Source organism: Phyllobates terribilis, unplaced genomic scaffold, assembly GCF_046119375.1.
Source record: "Phyllobates terribilis strain yellow unplaced genomic scaffold, ASM4611937v1 Scaffold_393__1_contigs__length_1774422, whole genome shotgun sequence".
Classification (NCBI taxonomy): Eukaryota; Metazoa; Chordata; class Amphibia; order Anura; family Dendrobatidae; genus Phyllobates; species Phyllobates terribilis.
The window spans coordinates 1,318,394-1,343,401 of NW_027363153.1; the positions used below are offsets into that span (position 1 = coordinate 1,318,394).

General features: G+C 43.4%; 12 non-coding genes across 12 annotated transcripts; all 12 read right to left on the minus strand.

Moving 5' to 3' along the window:
- Positions 1-4,910: 4,910 nt before the first annotated feature.
- LOC141224854 (U2 spliceosomal RNA) lies at positions 4,911-5,101 on the minus strand. Its single transcript, XR_012292184.1, has one exon. It is a non-coding gene; the product is annotated as a U2 spliceosomal RNA (small nuclear RNA).
- A 1,115-nt stretch (positions 5,102-6,216) lies between these two features.
- LOC141224855 (U2 spliceosomal RNA) lies at positions 6,217-6,407 on the minus strand. Its single transcript, XR_012292185.1, has one exon. It is a non-coding gene; the product is annotated as a U2 spliceosomal RNA (small nuclear RNA).
- Positions 6,408-7,522: 1,115 nt separating this feature from the next.
- Positions 7,523-7,713, minus strand: LOC141224857 (U2 spliceosomal RNA). The gene has a single exon (XR_012292188.1). It is a non-coding gene; the product is annotated as a U2 spliceosomal RNA (small nuclear RNA).
- Positions 7,714-8,828: 1,115 nt separating this feature from the next.
- LOC141224858 (U2 spliceosomal RNA) lies at positions 8,829-9,019 on the minus strand. The gene has a single exon (XR_012292189.1). It is a non-coding gene; the product is annotated as a U2 spliceosomal RNA (small nuclear RNA).
- A 1,115-nt stretch (positions 9,020-10,134) lies between these two features.
- LOC141224859 (U2 spliceosomal RNA) lies at positions 10,135-10,325 on the minus strand. The gene has a single exon (XR_012292190.1). It is a non-coding gene; the product is annotated as a U2 spliceosomal RNA (small nuclear RNA).
- A 1,115-nt stretch (positions 10,326-11,440) lies between these two features.
- LOC141224449 (U2 spliceosomal RNA) lies at positions 11,441-11,635 on the minus strand. The gene has a single exon (XR_012291866.1). It is a non-coding gene; the product is annotated as a U2 spliceosomal RNA (small nuclear RNA).
- A 6,390-nt stretch (positions 11,636-18,025) lies between these two features.
- LOC141224860 (U2 spliceosomal RNA) lies at positions 18,026-18,216 on the minus strand. The gene has a single exon (XR_012292191.1). It is a non-coding gene; the product is annotated as a U2 spliceosomal RNA (small nuclear RNA).
- A 1,115-nt stretch (positions 18,217-19,331) lies between these two features.
- LOC141224861 (U2 spliceosomal RNA) lies at positions 19,332-19,522 on the minus strand. The gene has a single exon (XR_012292192.1). It is a non-coding gene; the product is annotated as a U2 spliceosomal RNA (small nuclear RNA).
- A 1,106-nt stretch (positions 19,523-20,628) lies between these two features.
- Positions 20,629-20,819, minus strand: LOC141224862 (U2 spliceosomal RNA). Its single transcript, XR_012292193.1, has one exon. It is a non-coding gene; the product is annotated as a U2 spliceosomal RNA (small nuclear RNA).
- Positions 20,820-21,933: 1,114 nt separating this feature from the next.
- On the minus strand, positions 21,934-22,124 carry LOC141224863 (U2 spliceosomal RNA). Its single transcript, XR_012292194.1, has one exon. It is a non-coding gene; the product is annotated as a U2 spliceosomal RNA (small nuclear RNA).
- A 1,115-nt stretch (positions 22,125-23,239) lies between these two features.
- Positions 23,240-23,430, minus strand: LOC141224864 (U2 spliceosomal RNA). Its single transcript, XR_012292195.1, has one exon. It is a non-coding gene; the product is annotated as a U2 spliceosomal RNA (small nuclear RNA).
- A 1,115-nt stretch (positions 23,431-24,545) lies between these two features.
- On the minus strand, positions 24,546-24,736 carry LOC141225067 (U2 spliceosomal RNA). The gene has a single exon (XR_012292392.1). It is a non-coding gene; the product is annotated as a U2 spliceosomal RNA (small nuclear RNA).
- Positions 24,737-25,008: the final 272 nt, after the last annotated feature.

Genomic DNA, 25,008 nt, shown 5'->3' on the forward strand with positions numbered 1-25,008 from the left:
TATAAGGGGCTGGAAAAACCACTGACACAAAAAGTAACATAGGAAGAATCACTGACTTAATAATAAGGACTTTGCCTGACAATGTCAAGTCCCGTAACCTCCAAAAATTTAACTTCTGTTCAATCCTCTTACCGCATTCATCCCAACTCTCATTCCCTTTCAGATCTTTGTTAAACCACACCCCCAAAACCTTAATAGCACCTTCTTCACATATCACACCATCCATCCTAACACTCGAATCCCCGAAACACTTAAAGCTACACTTCCCCCAATTCACCCTAAAACCAGATGCACCACAAAAGAAATCTAAAAGCAACCTTGCTCGATTCATAGCAGCCATATTATCACTCACCACAACAACATCGTCCATATACCCCATTACCTTTACAGTCTTTCCACCACTCCCTGGGATCAGAAGACCATTCATCACTTTCTCTTTCCGAATCATGCACAACAGGGGCTCAATCACACTTATAAACAGGACAGGGGACAACGGACACCCCTGCCTGACCCCTGATTTTATGCACACCTTCTCACTCAAACATCCATTCACTAACACTTCACTCACCACACCATCATACAAACACCTTATGGCATTCACAAAAACACTAGGAAAACCCATCCTAACTAACACCTCAAACATAAACGCATGCGACACTCTATCAAAAGCTTTCTCAAAATCCACACAAAAAACCATACATTTCCCCTTCCTAAACATACAATCTCCAATTACGTCTCTCAACAACAAGAGGTTATCAGTCATACACCTACCTGGCACCGCGCACACTTGATCATCACCAACCACACTTCCAATCACCCCACGCATACGGTTAGCCAGAATTTTGCTAAAGACTTTATAATCTGCATTGAGTAATGTAATCGGCCTCCAATTACGCAAATTCTTTTTCTCACCCTTCTTATATAGTAAAACAACTACTCCTTCTTTCATGGAATTACAAAGTACACCATTCATCCACATATATTGACATACCTCCACAAAATCAACACCAATCACATCCCATGCTTTTACATAAAACTCCACAGGCAACCCATCTTTCCCAGGTGTTTTATTCTTTTTCGCACCATCCACCGCCTTTTTAACCTCATCAAAAACAATATCCTCACTCAAACACTCACGTTCCCCTGATTCAAGCTGACTCTCCAACATACCTAACACATGCTCTTTCAAACCCCCATCCACCCATTTAGACTCAAATAAACTACTATAGAAACTATGTACCTCATCCAACACTTCCCTTCCAACCACAGTCATACCATTATCATTTACAACCTCATCCAACTCATCTTTTTTACTGCACATTTTTTTAAAAAAGTACCTCATACACTTCTCATCCATATCCAAATGCTCAACTCTCGTCCTAAAAATAATTTCCTTCCCACGCTTTTCCAAAACACGCTTCATCTCATCTCTCGCTCCTCTGAGTTGATCACTAACATCAATTCCTTTCATACTCATTTTATGTAACCACTCAATCCTCATATTTAAATCTTTAAATCTGCCTCTTTCAATTGCTGCTTTTTTATAACCCCACCTCCTAAAAAAATTCTTAATTTCCACTTTCACCCAATCCCACCATACAGTCACATCCACAAAATTATTTTTCCTAGACCTCCACCATTCATACTTACTTTCGAAGTCTCTCATAACCCTAACATCCTCTAACAACCTAACATTTAGCTTCCATACCCCAACACCATGCACCATTTTTTTATCACCTTCAAACATACCCCACAAACATTCATGGTCTGTGAAAGAAAAAACATGCTGTTTAAAAAATTTACACACCAAACCTCTATTTGTATACAGCATGCGGTCAATCCTGGACACTATTCCTCCCCTATCAGCTCTATATGTGGCCGGTGGTGGCTTACTCAAAAATTCCGCTGCATCTAAAAAAGAAAAATCAGATGTAATTTGATTAAGGACCTTACCCGTGACATCAATTTCCCCTTCAGAAACACAATTGAAATCACCAACTAATAATATTGGAATCCTTCCAGGCAAAAATAAACGTATTTTCTCTAATAGTGCTAACCTATCCCCTTTGTTAATTGGACAATACACGTTAACAATTTTCACCCTCCACCCTCTCCCCTTAACCACTGCCATTATACAACGACCTGGCTCCACCACCATATAATTTTCAAAACTTAAATCCCTATTCCCCAACAAAATCCCCACACCATCATTTTTGTTTGTCATTGAACCTGACCAAATACTATGCCCATATACCCAGTCCTTTTCAGGAGGTGACTCTTCAATTCCGCACTCTTGCAGACAGTAAATATTTGCTCCAAGATTTTTTAGTTCTTCCAGTATAGCCAATCTTCTAGGCTTAGATTTTATAAGCCTTACATTTATTGACAGTACACTACAGCCCACGTTGGAGCCCATTTTTTAACCATATTCGGTAAAAAAGAACATACCCCCCACCGAAGAGTCAACCTTTCTCGTCTTGAAACTCGATTCCTGATGTTAAGCAGAGAATGCTGGCCCCCTCCTCCAAAAAAGACCTCCTAGGAGAGGCACTGTAGCTCTCGGGATAGCTCCTATCACTTAAGGGGCTGATGCTCCCAATACTGGCAGGTGAAAAATCTGGCCGGAACTTCTTTGCAGAAGACACATCAGAGTCCTCATCAGGGGGCCTCACCACAGCCCCGGTGAAGTCACCCTGGCCACCACCACCTTCATGAATTGCCTCTGAGCTTTCCAAAGCCAACACCGGCGTTGTGGAGAGTGAACCGCTCACTTCTCCCTCACCACTCATATCAAGCAGAATTGACATATCTGCAGGCTCTATCTCAACAGCGCTTCCACCAGCAGGATCGGGTGCTTGCTCCATCTCTTCCATGAAGTCCCTTACTGCCTCGATCGCCTCACCAATAGTGGCGGCAGTAGTAGGACGTGGGGACACGGCCTCTGCATATGACCTGGAACGATGGGGACAGTCCTTGAAAGCGTGTCCCTCCTCGCCACATGCATTACAAACCATGGAGTTAGTACACTCCATTGCCAGATGACCCTCTTTATTGCATTTCCCACAAAACTTCTCCACCGTGCAGTCCTCTTGGTAGTGTCCAAAGGATTTACACTTCCTGCAAAAACGCGGAGCACCAGGAAAAAACATATACCCTCTATCCCTCCTGATGGCAAAACTGAGGGGAGGGTAGTGGATACCCCCAGGTCCCTGGGGGTCCTCCTGGAACCGAACAAAAAACTTGTGTTTGCCAGTCCACAAGCCCACCTCATTCCTCACCTTGTGTGAGTAGGACACATAGCTGCAATGAAGGTTCAGGAATCTAGTAATGTCCTCCACATCCACAAGGGGGTTGTGCATAAACACAACAACTGGCACTTCCCCCTTAGTATACAATACCGTGAATGTAAGCCCATCAAGAGCCGGATGATCCAAGGCTTGCTGATCCTTTAGAGTCTTGAAAAGATTCTGGCAAGCTGCCATACGATCAAGGACTAAAACGTACCGGCCATTCTTTGGGAACTCCTGTAGGCAAATGATGTCTCCACGACCAACATTCAAAATCTTGAAGATGACGACTTCCACCAAGAACCGCAGGTTAAAGAAATTCCTCTTCGACTCCTCAATATCAATGCGAAAAGCATTTTTGACCCGAATATCATCGGTCCCGGCATAGCGAATCTTGACGCCCATTATCACCTCTCGTTTCCTCTGGACCCCCCCCAATAGCAGCAGGCAGCTTAAGCCACCTAAGTGGCGATGCTGCAAGGCCGAGGGGGAGACACTATAGGATCCTTCTGACCAGATACAAGATCTAAGCCAAAAGGCCGAGAAGCGATAACCAGAATTGGTTTCAAACTACGGAGCCACCCAAGGATCCTGAAAAGTCCATTTGTGGAGATGAGCTCCTGGACTCCCGTTAAGAAGACATGTTGTCAACCTCTAGATCCCTTACATGCCTGCACTTTTCGGCTTGCTGCTGCTGCAATCCACGCGTTTTAGATCTGCATAACTCCACCTCTTTAAACACAGCACCTTCACCCCCTGCTGTTCCCACCCGCCTCAACACCGTTGGAAGGGAGGAGAACCAATTAAGGCGGGGGGTGGGGTGGAACGAGCAGCTGTCTACCCTTAGCAGGAGGGCTCCTGATTACATACCTCTCCTGCTGCTGCTGCTGCTGGCTGCATAGGCTCAGAGCCTATTATGACACGCGCAGCCAGCGTTCCATTGCCACATTCCATCTACTGCAGGCAGGATACCTGGCTGGCTGAATGTCGCTGAGAAGCTCACAGAGACCGCCATAAGCAACAGTTTAACAGAATGCCACAGACTAATCAACCAAACTTTTTGGGTTGGGTTCTCTTTTATAGTCTGCAGGCATTAAATGAAAGAAGTCAGTGTTCCAGCAGAAGGAGACAACGTTTCAGAAAAGGCATTGTAGCAAACCAAAAAAGAAATTTTAAGCGCAGCAGAGTAACCAGCGCACATACCTGTTAGCTCAGGTGAGTTTAAAAGGCTGCTGTTGATAACAAGGGCATTTGCTAAATAGATGGTGTGTGTGCAACAATATACTGAAAGGTCAATTATATTGTGCAGCTTATCTCACCACCTGTAGTTATTTAGGTGAAAGCTCCAAAATGCTTGCCTAATATGTCTGTTTATCCAAAAGGAAGTAAAAAGGGAGAGCTAGAAAGATAGCATTGCATCACATTACATGGCAATGCAATGCACAGTTGCTGAAGTTGAACCAAAATGAGCTTGTAATCTGGCTTCTGCAACTTTGAACATGAAAAATCCAATGAGGAGAAGAAAAGCAAAGCCAAAGAGTCCATCCCAAAATCCGACAAACAAGCAAAATGAACAAAAAACATTGAATTCAATTCTTTCTGATTTTAGAAACTGCATTAAAGAAGGGGTGCACCGGTCCTGGAGATACTGCAATACCAGGTCAATGCGTGGAGTGGACAGAGCAAGCTCTTTTTCCATCTCCCTGTTCTAAAAATCCATTTAATATATGGTCCCCAGATAGGGGACGTATCAGATATTAAACTGATAAGAACAGATACTACACTTGATCTTAGCCAAAAGGCCGAGAAGCGATAACCAGAATTGGTTTCAAACTACGGAGCCACCCAAGGATCCTGAAAAGTCCATTTGTGGAGATGAGCTCCTGGACTCCCGTTAAGAAGACATGTTGTCAACCTCTAGATCCCTTACATGCCTGCACTTTTCGGCTTGCTGCTGCTGCAATCCACGCGTTTTAGATCTGCATAACTCCACCTCTTTAAACACAGCACCTTCACCCCCTGCTGTTCCCACCCGCCTCAACACCGTTGGAAGGGAGGAGAACCAATTAAGGCGGGGGGTGGGGTGGAACGAGCAGCTGTCTACCCTTAGCAGGAGGGCTCCTGATTACATACCTCTCCTGCTGCTGCTGCTGCTGGCTGTCCAGCAGCAGACTGAAGGTGGCTGCTGCTGTGCACAGGTATATAAAGGCTCAGAGCCTATTATGACACGCGCAGCCAGCGTTCCATTGCCACATTCCATCTACTGCAGGCAGGATACCTGGCTGGCTGAATGTCGCTGAGAAGCTCACAGAGACCGCCATAAGCAACAGTTTAACAGAATGCCACAGACTAATCAACCAAACTTTTTGGGTTGGGTTCTCTTTTATAGTCTGCAGGCATTAAATGAAAGAAGTCAGTGTTCCAGCAGAAGGAGACAACGTTTCAGAAAAGGCATTGTAGCAAACCAAAAAAGAAATTTTAAGCGCAGCAGAGTAACCAGCGCACATACCTGTTAGCTCAGGTGAGTTTAAAAGGCTGCTGTTGATAACAAGGGCATTTGCTAAATAGATGGTGTGTGTGCAACAATATACTGAAAGGTCAATTATATTGTGCAGCTTATCTCACCACCTGTAGTTATTTAGGTGAAAGCTCCAAAATGCTTGCCTAATATGTCTGTTTATCCAAAAGGAAGTAAAAAGGGAGAGCTAGAAAGATAGCATTGCATCACATTACATGGCAATGCAATGCACAGTTGCTGAAGTTGAACCAAAATGAGCTTGTAATCTGGCTTCTGCAACTTTGAACATGAAAAATCCAATGAGGAGAAGAAAAGCAAAGCCAAAGAGTCCATCCCAAAATCCGACAAACAAGCAAAATGAACAAAAAACATTGAATTCAATTCTTTCTGATTTTAGAAACTGCATTAAAGAAGGGGTGCACCGGTCCTGGAGATACTGCAATACCAGGTCAATGCGTGGAGTGGACAGAGCAAGCTCTTTTTCCATCTCCCTGTTCTAAAAATCCATTTAATATATGGTCCCCAGATAGGGGACGTATCAGATATTAAACTGATAAGAACAGATACTACACTTGATCTTAGCCAAAAGGCCGAGAAGCGATAACCAGAATTGGTTTCAAACTACGGAGCCACCCAAGGATCCTGAAAAGTCCATTTGTGGAGATGAGCTCCTGGACTCCCGTTAAGAAGACATGTTGTCAACCTCTAGATCCCTTACATGCCTGCACTTTTCGGCTTGCTGCTGCTGCAATCCACGCGTTTTAGATCTGCATAACTCCACCTCTTTAAACACAGCACCTTCACCCCCTGCTGTTCCCACCCGCCTCAACACCGTTGGAAGGGAGGAGAACCAATTAAGGTGGGGGGTGGGGTGGAACGAGCAGCTGTCTACCCTTAGCAGGAGGGCTCCTGATTACATACCTCTCCTGCTGCTGCTGCTGCTGGCTGTCCAGCAGCAGACTGAAGGTGGCTGCTGCTGTGCACAGGTATATAAAGGCTCAGAGCCTATTATGACACGCGCAGCCAGCGTTCCATTGCCACATTCCATCTACTGCAGGCAGTATACCTGGCTGGCTGAATGTCGCTGAGAAGCTCACAGAGACCGCCATAAGCAACAGTTTAACAGAATGCCACAGACTAATCAACCAAACTTTTTGGGTTGGGTTCTCTTTTATAGTCTGCAGGCATTAAATGAAAGAAGTCAGTGTTCCAGCAGAAGGAGACAACGTTTCAGAAAAGGCATTGTAGCAAACCAAAAAAGAAATTTTAAGCGCAGCAGAGTAACCAGCGCACATACCTGTTAGCTCAGGTGAGTTTAAAAGGCTGCTGTTGATAACAAGGGCATTTGCTAAATAGATGGTGTGTGTGCAACAATATACTGAAAGGTCAATTATATTGTGCAGCTTATCTCACCACCTGTAGTTATTTAGGTGAAAGCTCCAAAATGCTTGCCTAATATGTCTGTTTATCCAAAAGGAAGTAAAAAGGGAGAGCTAGAAAGATAGCATTGCATCACATTACATGGCAATGCAATGCACAGTTGCTGAAGTTGAACCAAAATGAGCTTGTAATCTGGCTTCTGCAACTTTGAACATGAAAAATCCAATGAGGAGAAGAAAAGCAAAGCCAAAGAGTCCATCCCAAAATCCGACAAACAAGCAAAATGAACAAAAAACATTGAATTCAATTCTTTCTGATTTTAGAAACTGCATTAAAGAAGGGGTGCACCGGTCCTGGAGATACTGCAATACCAGGTCAATGCGTGGAGTGGACAGAGCAAGCTCTTTTTCCATCTCCCTGTTCTAAAAATCCATTTAATATATGGTCCCCAGATAGGGGACGTATCAGATATTAAACTGATAAGAACAGATACTACACTTGATCTTAGCCAAAAGGCCGAGAAGCGATAACCAGAATTGGTTTCAAACTACGGAGCCACCCAAGGATCCTGAAAAGTCCATTTGTGGAGATGAGCTCCTGGACTCCCGTTAAGAAGACATGTTGTCAACCTCTAGATCCCTTACATGCCTGCACTTTTCGGCTTGCTGCTGCTGCAATCCACGCGTTTTAGATCTGCATAACTCCAACTCTTTAAACACAGCACCTTCACCCCCTGCTGTTCCCACCCGCCTCAACACCGTTGGAAGGGAGGAGAACCAATTAAGGCGGGGGGTGGGGTGGAACGAGCAGCTGTCTACCCTTAGCAGGAGGGCTCCTGATTACATACCTCTCCTGCTGCTGCTGCTGCTGGCTGTCCAGCAGCAGACTGAAGGTGGCTGCTGCTGTGCACAGGTATATAAAGGCTCAGAGCCTATTATGACACGCGCAGCCAGCGTTCCATTGCCACATTCCATCTACTGCAGGCAGGATACCTGGCTGGCTGAATGTCGCTGAGAAGCTCACAGAGACCGCCATAAGCAACAGTTTAACAGAATGCCACAGACTAATCAACCAAACTTTTTGGGTTGGGTTCTCTTTTATAGTCTGCAGGCATTAAATGAAAGAAGTCAGTGTTCCAGCAGAAGGAGACAACGTTTCAGAAAAGGCATTGTAGAAAACCAAAAAAGAAATTTTAAGCGCAGCAGAGTAACCAGCGCACATACCTGTTAGCTCAGGTGAGTTTAAAAGGCTGCTGTTGATAACAAGGGCATTTGCTAAATAGATGGTGTGTGTGCAACAATATACTGAAAGGTCAATTATATTGTGCAGCTTATCTCACCACCTGTAGTTATTTAGGTGAAAGCTCCAAAATGCTTGCCTAATATGTCTGTTTATTAAAAAGGAAGTAAAAAGGGAGAGCTAGAAAGATAGCATTGCATCACATTACATGGCAATGCAATGCACAGTTGCTGAAGTTGAACCAAAATGAGCTTGTAATCTGGCTTCTGCAACTTTGAACATGAAAAATCCAATGAGGAGAAGAAAAGCAAAGCCAAAGAGTCCATCCCAAAATCCGACAAACAAGCAAAATGAACAAAAAACATTGAATTCAATTCTTTCTGATTTTAGAAACTGCATTAAAGAAGGGGTGCACCGGTCCTGGAGATACTGCAATACCAGGTCAATGCGTGGAGTGGACAGAGCAAGCTCTTTTTCCATCTCCCTGTTCTAAAAATCCATTTAATATATGGTCCCCAGATAGGGGACGTATCAGATATTAAACTGATAAGAACAGATACTACACTTGATCTTAGCCAAAAGGCCGAGAAGCGATAACCAGAATTGGTTTCAAACTACGGAGCCACCCAAGGATCCTGAAAAGTCCATTTGTGGAGATGAGCTCCTGGACTCCCGTTAAGAAGACATGTTGTCAACCTCTAGATCCCTTACATGCCTGCACTTTTCGGCTTGCTGCTGCTGCAATCCACGCGTTTTAGATCTGCATAACTCCACCTCTTTAAACACAGCACCTTCACCCCCTGCTGTTCCCACCCGCCTCAACACCGTTGGAAGGGAGGAGAACCAATTAAGGCGGGGGGTGGGGTGGAACGAGCAGCTGTCTACCCTTAGCAGGAGGGCTCCTGATTACATACCTCTCCTGCTGCTGCTGCTGCTGGCTGTCCAGCAGCAGACTGAAGGTGGCTGCTGCTGTGCACAGGTATATAAAGGCTCAGAGCCTATTATGACACGCGCAGCCAGCGTTCCATTGCCACATTCCATCTACTGCAGGCAGGATACCTGGCTGGCTGAATGTCGCTGAGAAGCTCACAGAGACCGCCATAAGCAACAGTTTAACAGAATGCCACAGACTAATCAACCAAACTTTTTGGGTTGGGTTCTCTTTTATAGTCTGCAGGCATTAAATGAAAGAAGTCAGTGTTCCAGCAGAAGGAGACAACGTTTCAGAAAAGGCATTGTAGCAAACCAAAAAAGAAATTTTAAGCGCAGCAGAGTAACCAGCGCACATACCTGTTAGCTCAGGTGAGTTTAAAAGGCTGCTGTTGATAACAAGGGCATTTGCTAAATAGATGGTGTGTGTGCAACAATATACTGAAAGGTCAATTATATTGTGCAGCTTATCTCACCACCTGTAGTTATTTAGGTGAAAGCTCCAAAATGCTTGCCTAATATGTCTGTTTATCCAAAAGGAAGTAAAAAGGGAGAGCTAGAAAGATAGCATTGCATCACATTACATGGCAATGCAATGCACAGTTGCTGAAGTTGAACCAAAATGAGCTTGTAATCTGGCTTCTGCAACTTTGAACATGAAAAATCCAATGAGGAGAAGAAAAGCAAAGCCAAAGAGTCCATCCCAAAATCCGACAAACAAGCAAAATGAACAAAAAACATTGAATTCAATTCTTTCTGATTTTAGAAACTGCATTAAAGAAGGGGTGCACCGGTCCTGGAGATACTGCAATACCAGGTCAATGCGTGGAGTGGACAGAGCAAGCTCTTTTTCCATCTCCCTGTTCTAAAAATCCATTTAATATATGGTCCCCAGATAGGGGACGTATCAGATATTAAACTGATAAGAACAGATACTACACTTGATCTTAGCCAAAAGGCCGAGAAGCGATAACCAGAATTGGTTTCAAACTACGGAGCCACCCAAGGATCCTGAAAAGTCCATTTGTGGAGATGAGCTCCTGGACTCCCGTTAAGAAGACATGTTGTCAACCTCTAGATCCCTTACATGCCTGCACTTTTCGGCTTGCTGCTGCTGCAATCCACGCGTTTTAGATCTGCATAACTCCACCTCTTTAAACACAGCACCTTCACCCCCTGCTGTTCCCACCCGCCTCAACACCGTTGGAAGGGAGGAGAACCAATTAAGGCGGGGGGTGGGGTGGAACGAGCAGCTGTCTACCCTTAGCAGGAGGGCTCCTGATTACATACCTCTCCTGCTGCTGCTGCTGCTGGCTGTCCAGCAGCAGACTGAAGGTGGCTGCTGCTGTGCACAGGTATATAAAGGCTCAGAGCCTATTATGACACGCGCAGCCAGCGTTCCATTGCCACATTCCATCTACTGCAGGCAGGATACCTGGCTGGCTGAATGTCGCTGAGAAGCTCACAGAGACCGCCATAAGCAACAGTTTAACAGAATGCCACAGACTAATCAACCAAACTTTTTGGGTTGGGTTCTCTTTTATAGTCTGCAGGCATTAAATGAAAGAAGTCAGTGTTCCAGCAGAAGGAGACAACGTTTCAGAAAAGGCATTGTAGCAAACCAAAAAAGAAATTTTAAGCGCAGCAGAGTAACCAGCGCACATACCTGTTAGCTCAGGTGAGTTTAAAAGGCTGCTGTTGATAACAAGGGCATTTGCTAAATAGATGGTGTGTGTGCAACAATATACTGAAAGGTCAATTATATTGTGCAGCTTATCTCACCACCTGTAGTTATTTAGGTGAAAGCTCCAAAATGCTTGCCTAATATGTCTGTTTATCCAAAAGGAAGTAAAAAGGGAGAGCTAGAAAGATAGCATTGCATCACATTACATGGCAATGCAATGCACAGTTGCTGAAGTTGAACCAAAATGAGCTTGTAATCTGGCTTCTGCAACTTTGAACATGAAAAATCCAATGAGGAGAAGAAAAGCAAAGCCAAAGAGTCCATCCCAAAATCCGACAAACAAGCAAAATGAACAAAAAACATTGAATTCAATTCTTTCTGATTTTAGAAACTGCATTAAAGAAGGGGTGCACCGGTCCTGGAGATACTGCAATACCAGGTCAATGCGTGGAGTGGACAGAGCAAGCTCTTTTTCCATCTCCCTGTTCTAAAAATCCATTTAATATATGGTCCCCAGATAGGGGACGTATCAGATATTAAACTGATAAGAACAGATTTTTTTTTTTTTTTTAATTTGGCTATCCCCTGCAGAGGGATAAAACCGTTTATTAAAACTTTAACAAATTACAAGCATAATTACACAAATACCAAACGTTAAAAGACAAATGAAATTTACAAAACAAAAAAATACAAAGATTTTAAATAATTAGGTTCCATTGGTCAACAAGCCATTTTTTGGAAATATGTACATTCTTCTTTTTGTCAATTAAATAATAAGTATACATTTCACATAAACATAAACTTAAAACATCATTCACTGATAAAACATCTTGTTTAAAAATAGCAATGTTGCGCGCTTTCCAGAGAGATGACTTGGCGCAGTTCACTGTCTTCCAAGCCATTGTGTACTGGTCCATTGTGGGGCATTCCATAAGTCCGTATAGCACAGTTTTATATGTAAAGTCCTTGAGGTCTGCCACCCTTTCCAGTAGGGGGAGCAGTCTTCTCCAGAAATCCTTTGCAAAATTACATGTCCATAATAGATGTTCCACCGTTTCCTCGTCTTGGCATCCGGCTCTTGGGCAGATGGCAGACCTCACAAATCCTCTTCTGTATTGGAATGCCCGGCAAGGAAGACAGCGGTGCATGCAACTCCAAGCCAGATCTCTCTGTTCATTAAAAAGATAAAAAACGTTAATCATTTTCCAGATAGACATAGATTTGTCATCATCATATCTGTCAACATTACATATTTCCTCACTTTTACGTATTTCTTTAATTAGTTTCTTACTATTTCTTAATTCCTCTATTTTCTTAGTCCCTAAATTAAAATCGGACACTATTTTCCTTAAAATCTCATAATGCGTTGACAAATTAAAAGCATGGGGCACAGATATATTAACTTCATACCATCCAAACTTTCTCATAAAAAATCCTGTATTAAAACGCATAAAAAAGGACCAATAGTGATTCTTAAAAAGGGCATTAAAACAGTAAACGAACAGATGGATTAAAAGAAACCTATTAAAATCTGGAAAATCTTTACCACCTTTTACTTTTGATTTCATCACGATTTCTCTTTTCAGCTTTTCCATTTTTGAGTTCCAAAAGAAGGTAAAACAGGTTTTGGTTATCTTTTTTAAAACATTAACAGGCGGGGGGAAAACCATGCTAAGATACAATAAAAGAGGTAAAATCACCATCTTTAAAACCAATACTTTACCCTCCATTGTAAGTCTCCTCATGTTCCACATACATATTTTCGTATTTACTTTCTGTGTAACTGTTTCCCAACTATTATAACCATCATTATTTTCAGTGAATGATATACCTAAAATGGAAATGGATTCGGAGACATTAATTGGTACATCACGTAAAATCATCCCCCCAACACTTAAAATGTTACACTTATTAAAATTGATTTTAAAACCAGAAGCTAGACAAAAGGATTGCACTTGATGGAGAGTGGCCGTAAGTGATGGTGCATCTGTACACAAGACCGCCACGTCATCCATGTAGCCTACAACCTTGGCCTCCAAACCACCGCTTCCAGGCAGAGGGACACCGCATATCTGTTTATTTTGGCGTATTGCACATAACATTGGTTCCAGTGCACAGATAAACAGTAGGGGGGACAGAGGGCATCCCTGTTTCACCCCTGACCGTAAAAATACCTCTTGTGTCTTAAAACCATTCACTAAAATCTTACTTGTACAATCCTTGTAAAATGCTTTAAGCGATAGTAAAAACCCTTCTGGTATGCCCATTTTCTCTAAAACTTTAAAAAGATAAAAGTGTGAGACACGGTCAAATGCTTTTTCAAAATCAATAGATAAAATCGCCATTTTCCCCTTTCTGTCTTTCACATCCTCAATACAGTCTTTCACTAAATTCAGATTGTCCCATATACTGCGCCCCGGCACCCCACACACTTGATTAGAATGAATAACTTTGCTGATGACTTCTTTTAGACGATTTGCACAAATTTTAGCCATTATTTTATAGTCACAATTTAAAAGTGTTATTGGTCTCCAGTTTTCTAATTTTGATTTATCGCCTTTTTTGTATAGGAGGGAGACTTCACCTTTCTTCCAGGAATTTAATAAAACCTTATTATTAAAAACCTCAGTAAACAAATAAAACAAATCATCTTTTAAAATATCATAAAAACATACATAAAATTCTATTGGGATGCCATCAGGACCAGGGACCTTTCCAGTTTTAAAACTTTTAATAGTTTTTAACACTTCTTGTTCCATTAAAACTTGGGATAAAAACTCTTGGGATGCGGGATCTAAAACAGCTGTTAGTCCTTGCAGCGAATCATCCATTAATTTATTATCTATATTTTTTCCATTAAATAGATTAGAAAAAAAAACCTAAACTTTACCCAGCATATTTTTTATATTATTCTCACCATCTATATGGTCAATTATCACTTTTTCTTTTTTATTTTTCCTAAAAAAATATCTGGAACACTTTTCATTTTCTTCTATATGTTGTACTCTAGAACGAAAAATGATCTCTTTTCCTTTTTGTTCTAGCCATTTTGAAATCTCTTCTTTTAAGTTTGAAATATCAAGTTGTACATCTATCCCATTGTCTCTGAGCTTAAATAATGTTTGTAGGCGGGTATTTAAAATTCTATATTCTTCATATTTTTCTTTGGCTCTACATATACTCTTTTTAATAAAAAAGTCTTTTATTTTTACTTTCATTCTATCCCACCATACACTCATAGTCTCATTTGTTTTTTTCCCTTTTCTACATTTCCTATAAAACTCAATAAAATCTGATAAAATCTGCGGGTCGGTTAAAAGGGATACATTCATTTTCCAGCTTTTCTTACCACATTTTTTGTTGTCATTTACTTTTATGGTAAAGGATAAAAGTTTATGGTCTGAAAATATATTAGTTAAAACTTCACATTTGGCAGGTATTGTTTTATCTGAACCAAAAATAAAATCAATCCTAGAGCTACAATTAGCATTGCTCCAAGTGAAACCGGCGTCCTCTGTGCTGTCATTATGACACTCTTTATATATGTCTATCAATTTAGCATCTTTGACTATATCATGTAGCATACCTGAGGTTTTATCGTAGTTCCTGCTTACAGAGCTGGAGCGCCGGTTTTCACCTTTAAAAACACAATTAAAATCCCCTGCTAAGATAAAAGGTTCAGAGTTATTAATAAATAATGGTAAAAGATCAAGCATTTCGGCTCTTTCATTTTTCTCTGGGGATCCATAAAAATTTAAAAACTGCCATCTAATACCATCAATAAAAGCTTTCACTAATAAAATACGACCTGGTAAAATTTCCTGAATAAAATCAATTAAAACGTTCCCTTTAAAAAGTATGGCTACACCCGCTGATCCTGCAGCATTCGATCCGGACCAGACAGATGGCCCACACTTCCACTCATCTTTATATTTTTGATATGACATTTCATGTGGGATATTACATTCTTGCAGAAAAAATACAGATGCAGTAAAACACGTAAAAAAATTAAAAAGAGCAGTTCTTCTCGTGTTAGATTTTATGCCTCTCACGTTGAGGGAAATACCTTTCAGTTCAGCCATCATTAGAAAATGTAGAAATTTTACTTAGGTAACTAAGAGCAACGGATTTACCTGTCCGATGAACCTGATCAGACCACTGGGCTTACGCCTCCCTCCTCATCTGATAGTATCGTCACGAGAGTCTCCGTGGAGGAGGAAAGATTACCACATTTATATAAACCCGACGCTACACTGGCATAGCTCGGAGGGCTGGCTGGCAGAACCCGCTGGGTCTCCATTGGCTGGCCATGCAGTTCCTCATCAGGTGGGTCCCCGAGGGGTTCCGCCGCCCCTGTTTGACCTGTAGAAGGTCGTCCTATAGGAGGAGGTTGCGCACAAGGCAGAGCCTCTGACTCTTCAGAGGCAGCAAGATCCCGGTCCCCACCTGTAGCAGCGGAGACCGAAACCCCTGAGGGTCCAGCGTCCACGTCCCCTTCTGGAGAAGTGTCCATCTGTTCACCTCCTGCTGCCTCCTCCGAACCACCCTTTTTCTTTTTCTTAGGACCCACCTTTATCCACTCAGCGCCCTCAGCACTAGGAGACCCAGACTGGGCATGGGCTTCTGTGTCGGCCTTTTGCCGGTCCCTTTTGACCTTACCAGTAGTGCCCTTCTGCTCCTTCTCAGCCCTCCTTTTGGACTCCCGCAGGTCCTGCAGCCAGGTTTTGGGATTTGGTATTTTACCTGTCATAGACTCTGGAGACACTTCACTATTTGGTACGCCCTTATTGTCTCCAGATGCTCCAGGTTGTTGTTCCTCCTCCTGAGGGGTGGTCTGATCTTTTGGTCCTTGATCGGACGTCTTGGACTTCCCCTTTTGCTCATCTTCCCGAAATCTGTGAGGGCAAGAAAAATAAAAGTGACCTGGAGTCTGGCAAAAACTGCATTTCTTTTCCTTAGGGCATTCTTTTGTCTCATGTTCTTCACTAGCACAATTTCTACATGATACATGACAGTTTTCTTTTGAATGACCATAGCGCCCACAATTTCTGCAATATACTGGCATCCCAGAAAAGAAGAAATCCCCATTTGTTTGCCCAATTTTGAAACGGGCAGGGGGGAGCCGTATACCACCTGGTGTATTTGGATCTCTTGTACACTTCACAAGGAATTTCCACTTAGATGTCCATATGTTATATTCGTTTAATATCTTCCCAATACATTTAACACTTTTAAAATGAATTGCTAGAAATGACATTACTTCTGGAGCAGAAACAAAGGGCGAAAATATTTTTACAATAACCAGTCTTACCTCATCCAGGACGTGCTCAACAATTTGTATCCCTTTCAAAACAGGACTATTTTCAACTTTTTTTAACTTTTCTAGTACATCTCTAAAAATACCTTCTCCGGTGAATGTGATGTCATAGTCACCTCTTCTGGGATAATCCTGGATGGAGAGAATTTCATTCCTTTGTACGCCAAGAAGGTTCCTGAGCACGTCCTGGACTACATACCCTAATTTCCTCATATCCGAGCCACCCGCCGTGAAGTGAACTCGGATAGAGTTTTTTAGCCTCGCATAAAGAGGCACGAGGTTAGGGTCAACCTCCATGGAAAAACGCAACAAGGTTGCAAGTTGCAGCCGCTTGCAATCTGCGCTCCCAGTGTTCTTGCAGCGAAAAACACCTGGAAGCTGGGGGATCGCAACTCGTTACCCTGGGACTAAGCCCTCTCCCTAATAGCAGCAAGCAGGTTAAGTCCACCAAAGTGGACGATCCTGCCAGGCCAAGGAGAGGGGTACCCGAGTGCCCTTCAACCACGATCTCCTGCAATAAAGCACTTGATCTTAGCCAAAAGGCCGAGAAGCGATAACCAGAATTGGTTTCAAACTACGGAGCCACCCAAGGATCCTGAAAAGTCCATTTGTGGAGATGAGCTCCTGGACTCCCGTTAAGAAGACATGTTGTCAACCTCTAGATCCCTTACATGCCTGCACTTTTCGGCTTGCTGCTGCTGCAATCCACGCGTTTTAGATCTGCATAACTCCACCTCTTTAAACACAGCACCTTCACCCCCTGCTGTTCCCACCCGCCTCAACACCGTTGGAAGGGAGGAGAACCAATTAAGGCGGGGGGTGGGGTGGAACGAGCAGCTGTCTACCCTTAGCAGGAGGGCTCCTGATTACATACCTCTCCTGCTGCTGCTGCTGCTGGCTGTCCAGCAGCAGACTGAAGGTGGCTGCTGCTGTGCACAGGTATATAAAGGCTCAGAGCCTATTATGACACGCGCAGCCAGCGTTCCATTGCCACATTCCATCTACTGCAGGCAGGATACCTGGCTGGCTGAATGTCGCTGAGAAGCTCACAGAGACCGCCATAAGCAACAGTTTAACAGAATGCCACAGACTAATCAACCAAACTTTTTGGGTTGGGTTCTCTTTTATAGTCTGCAGGCATTAAATGAAAGAAGTCAGTGTTCCAGCAGAAGGAGACAACGTTTCAGAAAAGGCATTGTAGCAAACCAAAAAAGAAATTTTAAGCGCAGCAGAGTAACCAGCGCACATACCTGTTAGCTCAGGTGAGTTTAAAAGGCTGCTGTTGATAACAAGGGCATTTGCTAAATAGATGGTGTGTGTGCAACAATATACTGAAAGGTCAATTATATTGTGCAGCTTATCTCACCACCTGTAGTTATTTAGGTGAAAGCTCCAAAATGCTTGCCTAATATGTCTGTTTATCCAAAAGGAAGTAAAAAGGGAGAGCTAGAAAGATAGCATTGCATCACATTACATGGCAATGCAATGCACAGTTGCTGAAGTTGAACCAAAATGAGCTTGTAATCTGGCTTCTGCAACTTTGAACATGAAAAATCCAATGAGGAGAAGAAAAGCAAAGCCAAAGAGTCCATCCCAAAATCCGACAAACAAGCAAAATGAACAAAAAACATTGAATTCAATTCTTTCTGATTTTAGAAACTGCATTAAAGAAGGGGTGCACCGGTCCTGGAGATACTGCAATACCAGGTCAATGCGTGGAGTGGACAGAGCAAGCTCTTTTTCCATCTCCCTGTTCTAAAAATCCATTTAATATATGGTCCCCAGATAGGGGACGTATCAGATATTAAACTGATAAGAACAGATACTACACTTGATCTTAGCCAAAAGGCCGAGAAGCGATAACCAGAATTGGTTTCAAACTACGGAGCCACCCAAGGATCCTGAAAAGTCCATTTGTGGAGATGAGCTCCTGGACTCCCGTTAAGAAGACATGTTGTCAACCTCGAGATCCCTTACATGCCTGCACTTTTCGGCTTGCTGCTGCTGCAATCCACGCGTTTTAGATCTGCATAACTCCACCTCTTTAAACACAGCACCTTCACCCCCTGCTGTTCCCACCCGCCTCAACACCGTTGGAAGGGAGGAGAACCAATTAAGGCGGGGGGTGGGGTGGAACGAGCAGCTGTCTACCCTTAGCAGGAGGGCTCCTGATTACATACCTCTCCTGCTGCTGCTGCTGCTGGCTGTCCAGCAGCAGACTGAAGGTGGCTGCTGCTGTGCACAGGTATATAAAGGCTCAGAGCCTATTATGACACGCGCAGCCAGCGTTCCATTGCCACATTCCATCTACTGCAGGCAGGATACCTGGCTGGCTGAATGTCGCTGAGAAGCTCACAGAGACCGCCATAAGCAACAGTTTAACAGAATGCCACAGACTAATCAACCAAACTTTTTGGGTTGGGTTCTCTTTTATAGTCTGCAGGCATTAAATGAAAGAAGTCAGTGTTCCAGCAGAAGGAGACAACGTTTCAGAAAAGGCATTGTAGCAAACCAAAAAAGAAATTTTAAGCGCAGCAGAGTAACCAGCGCACATACCTGTTAGCTCAGGTGAGTTTAAAAGGCTGCTGTTGATAACAAGGGCATTTGCTAAATAGATGGTGTGTGTGCAACAATATACTGAAAGGTCAATTATATTGTGCAGCTTATCTCACCACCTGTAGTTATTTAGGTGAAAGCTCCAAAATGCTTGCCTAATATGTCTGTTTATCCAAAAGGAAGTAAAAAGGGAGAGCTAGAAAGATAGCATTGCATCACATTACATGGCAATGCAATGCACAGTTGCTGAAGTTGAACCAAAATGAGCTTGTAATCTGGCTTCTGCAACTTTGAACATGAAAAATCCAATGAGGAGAAGAAAAGCAAAGCCAAAGAGTCCATCCCAAAATCCGACAAACAAGCAAAATGAACAAAAAACATTGAATTCAATTCTTTCTGATTTTAGAAACTGCATTAAAGAAGGGGTGCACCGGTCCTGGAGATACTGCAATACCAGGTCAATGCGTGGAGTGGACAGAGCAAGCTCTTTTTCCATCTCCCTGTTCTAAAAATCCATTTAATATATGGTCCCCAGATAGGGGACGTATCAGATATTAAACTGATAAGAACAGATACTACACTTGATCTTAGCCAAAAGGCCGAGAAGCGATAACCAGAATTGGTTTCAAACTACGGAGCCACCCAAGGATCCTGAAAAGTCCATTTGTGGAGATGAGCTCCTGGACTCCCGTTAAGAAGACATGTTGTCAACCTCTAGATCCCTTACATGCCTGCACTTTTCGGCTTGCTGCTGCTGCAATCCACGCGTTTTAGATCTGCATAACTCCACCTCTTTAAACACAGCACCTTCACCCCCTGCTGTTCCCACCCGCCTCAACACCGTTGGAAGGGAGGAGAACCAATTAAGGCGGGGGGTGGGGTGGAACGAGCAGCTGTCTACCCTTAGCAGGAGGGCTCCTGATTACATACCTCTCCTGCTGCTGCTGCTGCTGGCTGTCCAGCAGCAGACTGAAGGTGGCTGCTGCTGTGCACAGGTATATAAAGGCTCAGAGCCTATTATGACACGCGCAGCCAGCGTTCCATTGCCACATTCCATCTACTGCAGGCAGGATACCTGGCTGGCTGAATGTCGCTGAGAAGCTCACAGAGACCACCATAAGCAACAGTTTAACAGAATGCCACAGACTAATCAACCAAACTTTTTGGGTTGGGTTCTCTTTTATAGTCTGCAGGCATTAAATGAAAGAAGTCAGTGTTCCAGCAGAAGGAGACAACGTTTCAGAAAAGGCATTGTAGCAAACCAAAAAAGAAATTTTAAGCGCAGCAGAGTAACCAGCGCACATACCTGTTAGCTCAGGTGAGTTTAAAAGGCTGCTGTTGATAACAAGGGCATTTGCTAAATAGATGGTGTGTGTGCAACAATATACTGAAAGGTCAATTATATTGTGCAGCTTATCTCACCACCTGTAGTTATTTAGGTGAAAGCTCCAAAATGCTTGCCTAATATGTCTGTTTATCCAAAAGGAAGTAAAAAGGGAGAGCTAGATTGCATCACATTACATGGCAATGCAATGCACAGTTGCTGAAGTTGAACCAAAATGAGCTTGTAATCTGGCTTCTGCAACTTTGAACATGAAAAATCCAATGAGGAGAAGAAAAGCAAAGCCAAAGAGTCCATCCCAAAATCCGACAAACAAGCAAAATGAACAAAAAACATTGAATTCAATTCTTTCTGATTTTAGAAACTGCATTAAAGAAGGGGTGCACCGGTCCTGGAGATACTGCAATACCAGGTCAATGCGTGGAGTGGACAGAGCAAGCTCTTTTTCCATCTCCCTGTTCTAAAAATCCATTTAATATATGGTCCCCAGATAGGGGACGTATCAGATATTAAACTGATAAGAACAGATACTACACTTGATCTTAGCCAAAAGGCCGAGAAGCGATAACCAGAATTGGTTTCAAACTACGGAGCCACCCAAGGATCCTGAAAAGTCCATTTGTGGAGATGAGCTCCTGGACTCCCGTTAAGAAGACATGTTGTCAACCTCTAGATCCCTTACATGCCTGCACTTTTCGGCTTGCTGCTGCTGCAATCCACGCGTTTTAGATCTGCATAACTCCACCTCTTTAAACACAGCACCTTCACCCCCTGCTGTTCCCACCCGCCTCAACACCGTTGGAAGGGAGGAGAACCAATTAAGGCGGGGGGTGGGGTGGAACGAGCAGCTGTCTACCCTTAGCAGGAGGGCTCCTGATTACATACCTCTCCTGCTGCTGCTGCTGCTGGCTGTCCAGCAGCAGACTGAAGGTGGCTGCTGCTGTGCACAGGTATATAAAGGCTCAGAGCCTATTATGACACGCGCAGCCAGCGTTCCATTGCCACATTCCATCTACTGCAGGCAGGATACCTGGCTGGCTGAATGTCGCTGAGAAGCTCACAGAGACCGCCATAAGCAACAGTTTAACAGAATGCCACAGACTAATCAACCAAACTTTTTGGGTTGGGTTCTCTTTTATAGTCTGCAGGCATTAAATGAAAGAAGTCAGTGTTCCAGCAGAAGGAGACAACGTTTCAGAAAAGGCATTGTAGCAAACCAAAAAAGAAATTTTAAGCGCAGCAGAGTAACCAGCGCACATACCTGTTAGCTCAGGTGAGTTTAAAAGGCTGCTGTTGATAACAAGGGCATTTGCTAAATAGATGGTGTGTGTGCAACAATATACTGAAAGGTCAATTATATTGTGCAGCTTATCTCACCACCTGTAGTTATTTAGGTGAAAGCTCCAAAATGCTTGCCTAATATGTCTGTTTATCCAAAAGGAAGTAAAAAGGGAGAGCTAGAAAGATAGCATTGCATCACATTACATGGCAATGCAATGCACAGTTGCTGAAGTTGAACCAAAATGAGCTTGTAATCTGGCTTCTGCAACTTTGAACATGAAAAATCCAATGAGGAGAAGAAAAGCAAAGCCAAAGAGTCCATCAAAAATCCGACAAACAAGCAAAATGAACAAAAAACATTGAATTCAATTCTTTCTGATTTTAGAAACTGCATTAAAGAAGGGGTGCACCGGTCCTGGAGATACTGCAATACCAGGTCAATGCGTGGAGTGGACAGAGCAAGCTCTTTTTCCATCTCCCTGTTCTAAAAATCCATTTAATATATGGTCCCCAGATAGGGGACGTATCAGATATTAAACTGATAAGAACAGATACTACACTTGATCTTAGCCAAAAGGCCGAGAAGCGATAACCAGAATTGGTTTCAAACTACAGAGCCACCCAAGGATCCTGAAAAGTCCATTTGTGGAGATGAGCTCCTGGACTCCCGTTAAGAAGACATGTTGTCAACCTCTAGATCCCTTACATGCCTGCACTTTTCGGCTTGCTGCTGCTGCAATCCACGCGTTTTAGATCTGCATAACTCCACCTCTTTAAACACAGCACCTTCACCCCCTGCTGTTCCCACCCGCCTCAACACCGTTGGAAGGGAGGAGAACCAATTAAGGCGGGGGGTGGGGTGGAACGAGCAGCTGTCTACCCTTAGCAGGAGGGCTCCTGATTACATACCTCTCCTGCTGCTGCTGCTGCTGGCTGTCCAGCAGCAGACTGAAGGTGGCTGCTGCTGTGCACAGGTATATAAAGGCTCAGAGCCTATTATGACACGCGCAGCCAGCGTTCCATTGCCACATTCCATCTACTGCAGGCAGGATACCTGGCTGGCTGAATGTCGCTGAGAAGCTCACAGAGACCGCCATAAGCAACAGTTTAACAGAATGCCACAGACTAATCAACCAAACTTTTTGGGTTGGGTTCTCTTTTATAGTCTGCAGGCATTAAATGAAAGAAGTCAGTGTTCCAGCAGAAGGAGACAACGTTTCAGAAAAGGCATTGTAGCAAACCAAAAAAGAAATTTTAAGCGCAGCAGAGTAACCAGCGCACATACCTGTTAGCTCAGGTGAGTTTAAAAGGCTGCTGTTGATAACAAGGGCATTTGCTAAATAGATGGTGTGTGTGCAACAATATACTGAAAGGTCAATTATATTGTGCAGCTTATCTCACCACCTGTAGTTATTTAGGTGAAAGCTCCAAAATGCTTGCCTAATATGTCTGTTTATCCAAAAGGAAGTAAAAAGGGAGAGCTAGAAAGATAGCATTGCATCACATTACATGGCAATGCAATGCACAGTTGCTGAAGTTGAACCAAAATGAGCTTGTAATCTGGCTTCTGCAACTTTGAACATGAAAAATCCAATGAGGAGAAGAAAAGCAAAGCCAAAGAGTCCATCCCAAAATCCGACAAACAAGCAAAATGAACAAAAAACATTGAATTCAATTCTTTCTGATTTTAGAAACTGCATTAAAGAAGGGGTGCACCGGTCCTGGAGATACTGCAATACCAGGTCAATGCGTGGAGTGGACAGAGCAAGCTCTTTTTCCATCTCCCTGTTCTAAAAATCCATTTAATATATGGTCCCCAGATAGGGGACGTATCAGATATTAAACTGATAAGAACAGATACTACACTTGATCTTAGCCAAAAGGCCGAGAAGCGATAACCAGAATTGGTTTCAAACTACGGAGCCACCCAAGGATCCTGAAAAGTCCATTTGTGGAGATGAGCTCCTGGACTCCCGTTAAGAAGACATGTTGTCAACCTCTAGATCCCTTACATGCCTGCACTTTTCGGCTTGCTGCTGCTGCAATCCACGCGTTTTAGATCTGCATAACTCCACCTCTTTAAACACAGCACCTTCACCCCCTGCTGTTCCCACCCGCCTCAACACCGTTGGAAGGGAGGAGAACCAATTAAGGCGGGGGGTGGGGTGGAACGAGCAGCTGTCTACCCTTAGCAGGAGGGCTCCTGATTACATACCTCTCCTGCTGCTGCTGCTGCTGGCTGTCCAGCAGCAGACTGAAGGTGGCTGCTGCTGTGCACAGGTATATAAAGGCTCAGAGCCTATTATGACACGCGCAGCCAGCGTTCCATTGCCACATTCCATCTACTGCAGGCAGGATACCTGGCTGGCTGAATGTCGCTGAGAAGCTCACAGAGACCGCCATAAGCAACAGTTTAACAGAATGCCACAGACTAATCAACCAAACTTTTTGGGTTGGGTTCTCTTTTATAGTCTGCAGGCATTAAATGAAAGAAGTCAGTGTTCCAGCAGAAGGAGACAACGTTTCAGAAAAGGCATTGTAGCAAACCAAAAAAGAAATTTTAAGCGCAGCAGAGTAACCAGCGCACATACCTGTTAGCTCAGGTGAGTTTAAAAGGCTGCTGTTGATAACAAGGGCATTTGCTAAATAGATGGTGTGTGTGCAACAATATACTGAAAGGTCAATTATATTGTGCAGCTTATCTCACCACCTGTAGTTATTTAGGTGAAAGCTCCAAAATGCTTGCCTAATATGTCTGTTTATCCAAAAGGAAGTAAAAAGGGAGAGCTAGAAAGATAGCATTGCATCACATTACATGGCAATGCAATGCACAGTTGCTGAAGTTGAACCAAAATGAGCTTGTAATCTGGCTTCTGCAACTTTGAACATGAAAAATCCAATGAGGAGAAGAAAAGCAAAGCCAAAGAGTCCATCCCAAAATCCGACAAACAAGCAAAATGAACAAAAAACATTGAATTCAATTCTTTCTGATTTTAGAAACTGCATTAAAGAAGGGGTGCACCGGTCCTGGAGATACTGCAATACCAGGTAAATGCGTGGAGTGGACAGAGCAAGCTCTTTTTCCATCTCCCTGTTCTAAAAATCCATTTAATATATGGTCCCCAGATAGGGGACGTATCAGATATTAAACTGATAAGAACAGATACTACACTTGATCTTAGCCAAAAGGCCGAGAAGCGATAACCAGAATTGGTTTCAAACTACGGAGCCACCCAAGGATCCTGAAAAGTCCATTTGTGGAGATGAGCTCCTGGACTCCCGTTAAGAAGACATGTTGTCAACCTCTAGATCCCTTACATGCCTGCACTTTTCGGCTTGCTGCTGCTGCAATCCACGCGTTTTAGATCTGCATAACTCCACCTCTTTAAACACAGCACCTTCACCCCCTGCTGTTCCCACCCGCCTCAACACCGTTGGAAGGGAGGAGAACCAATTAAGGCGGGGGGTGGGGTG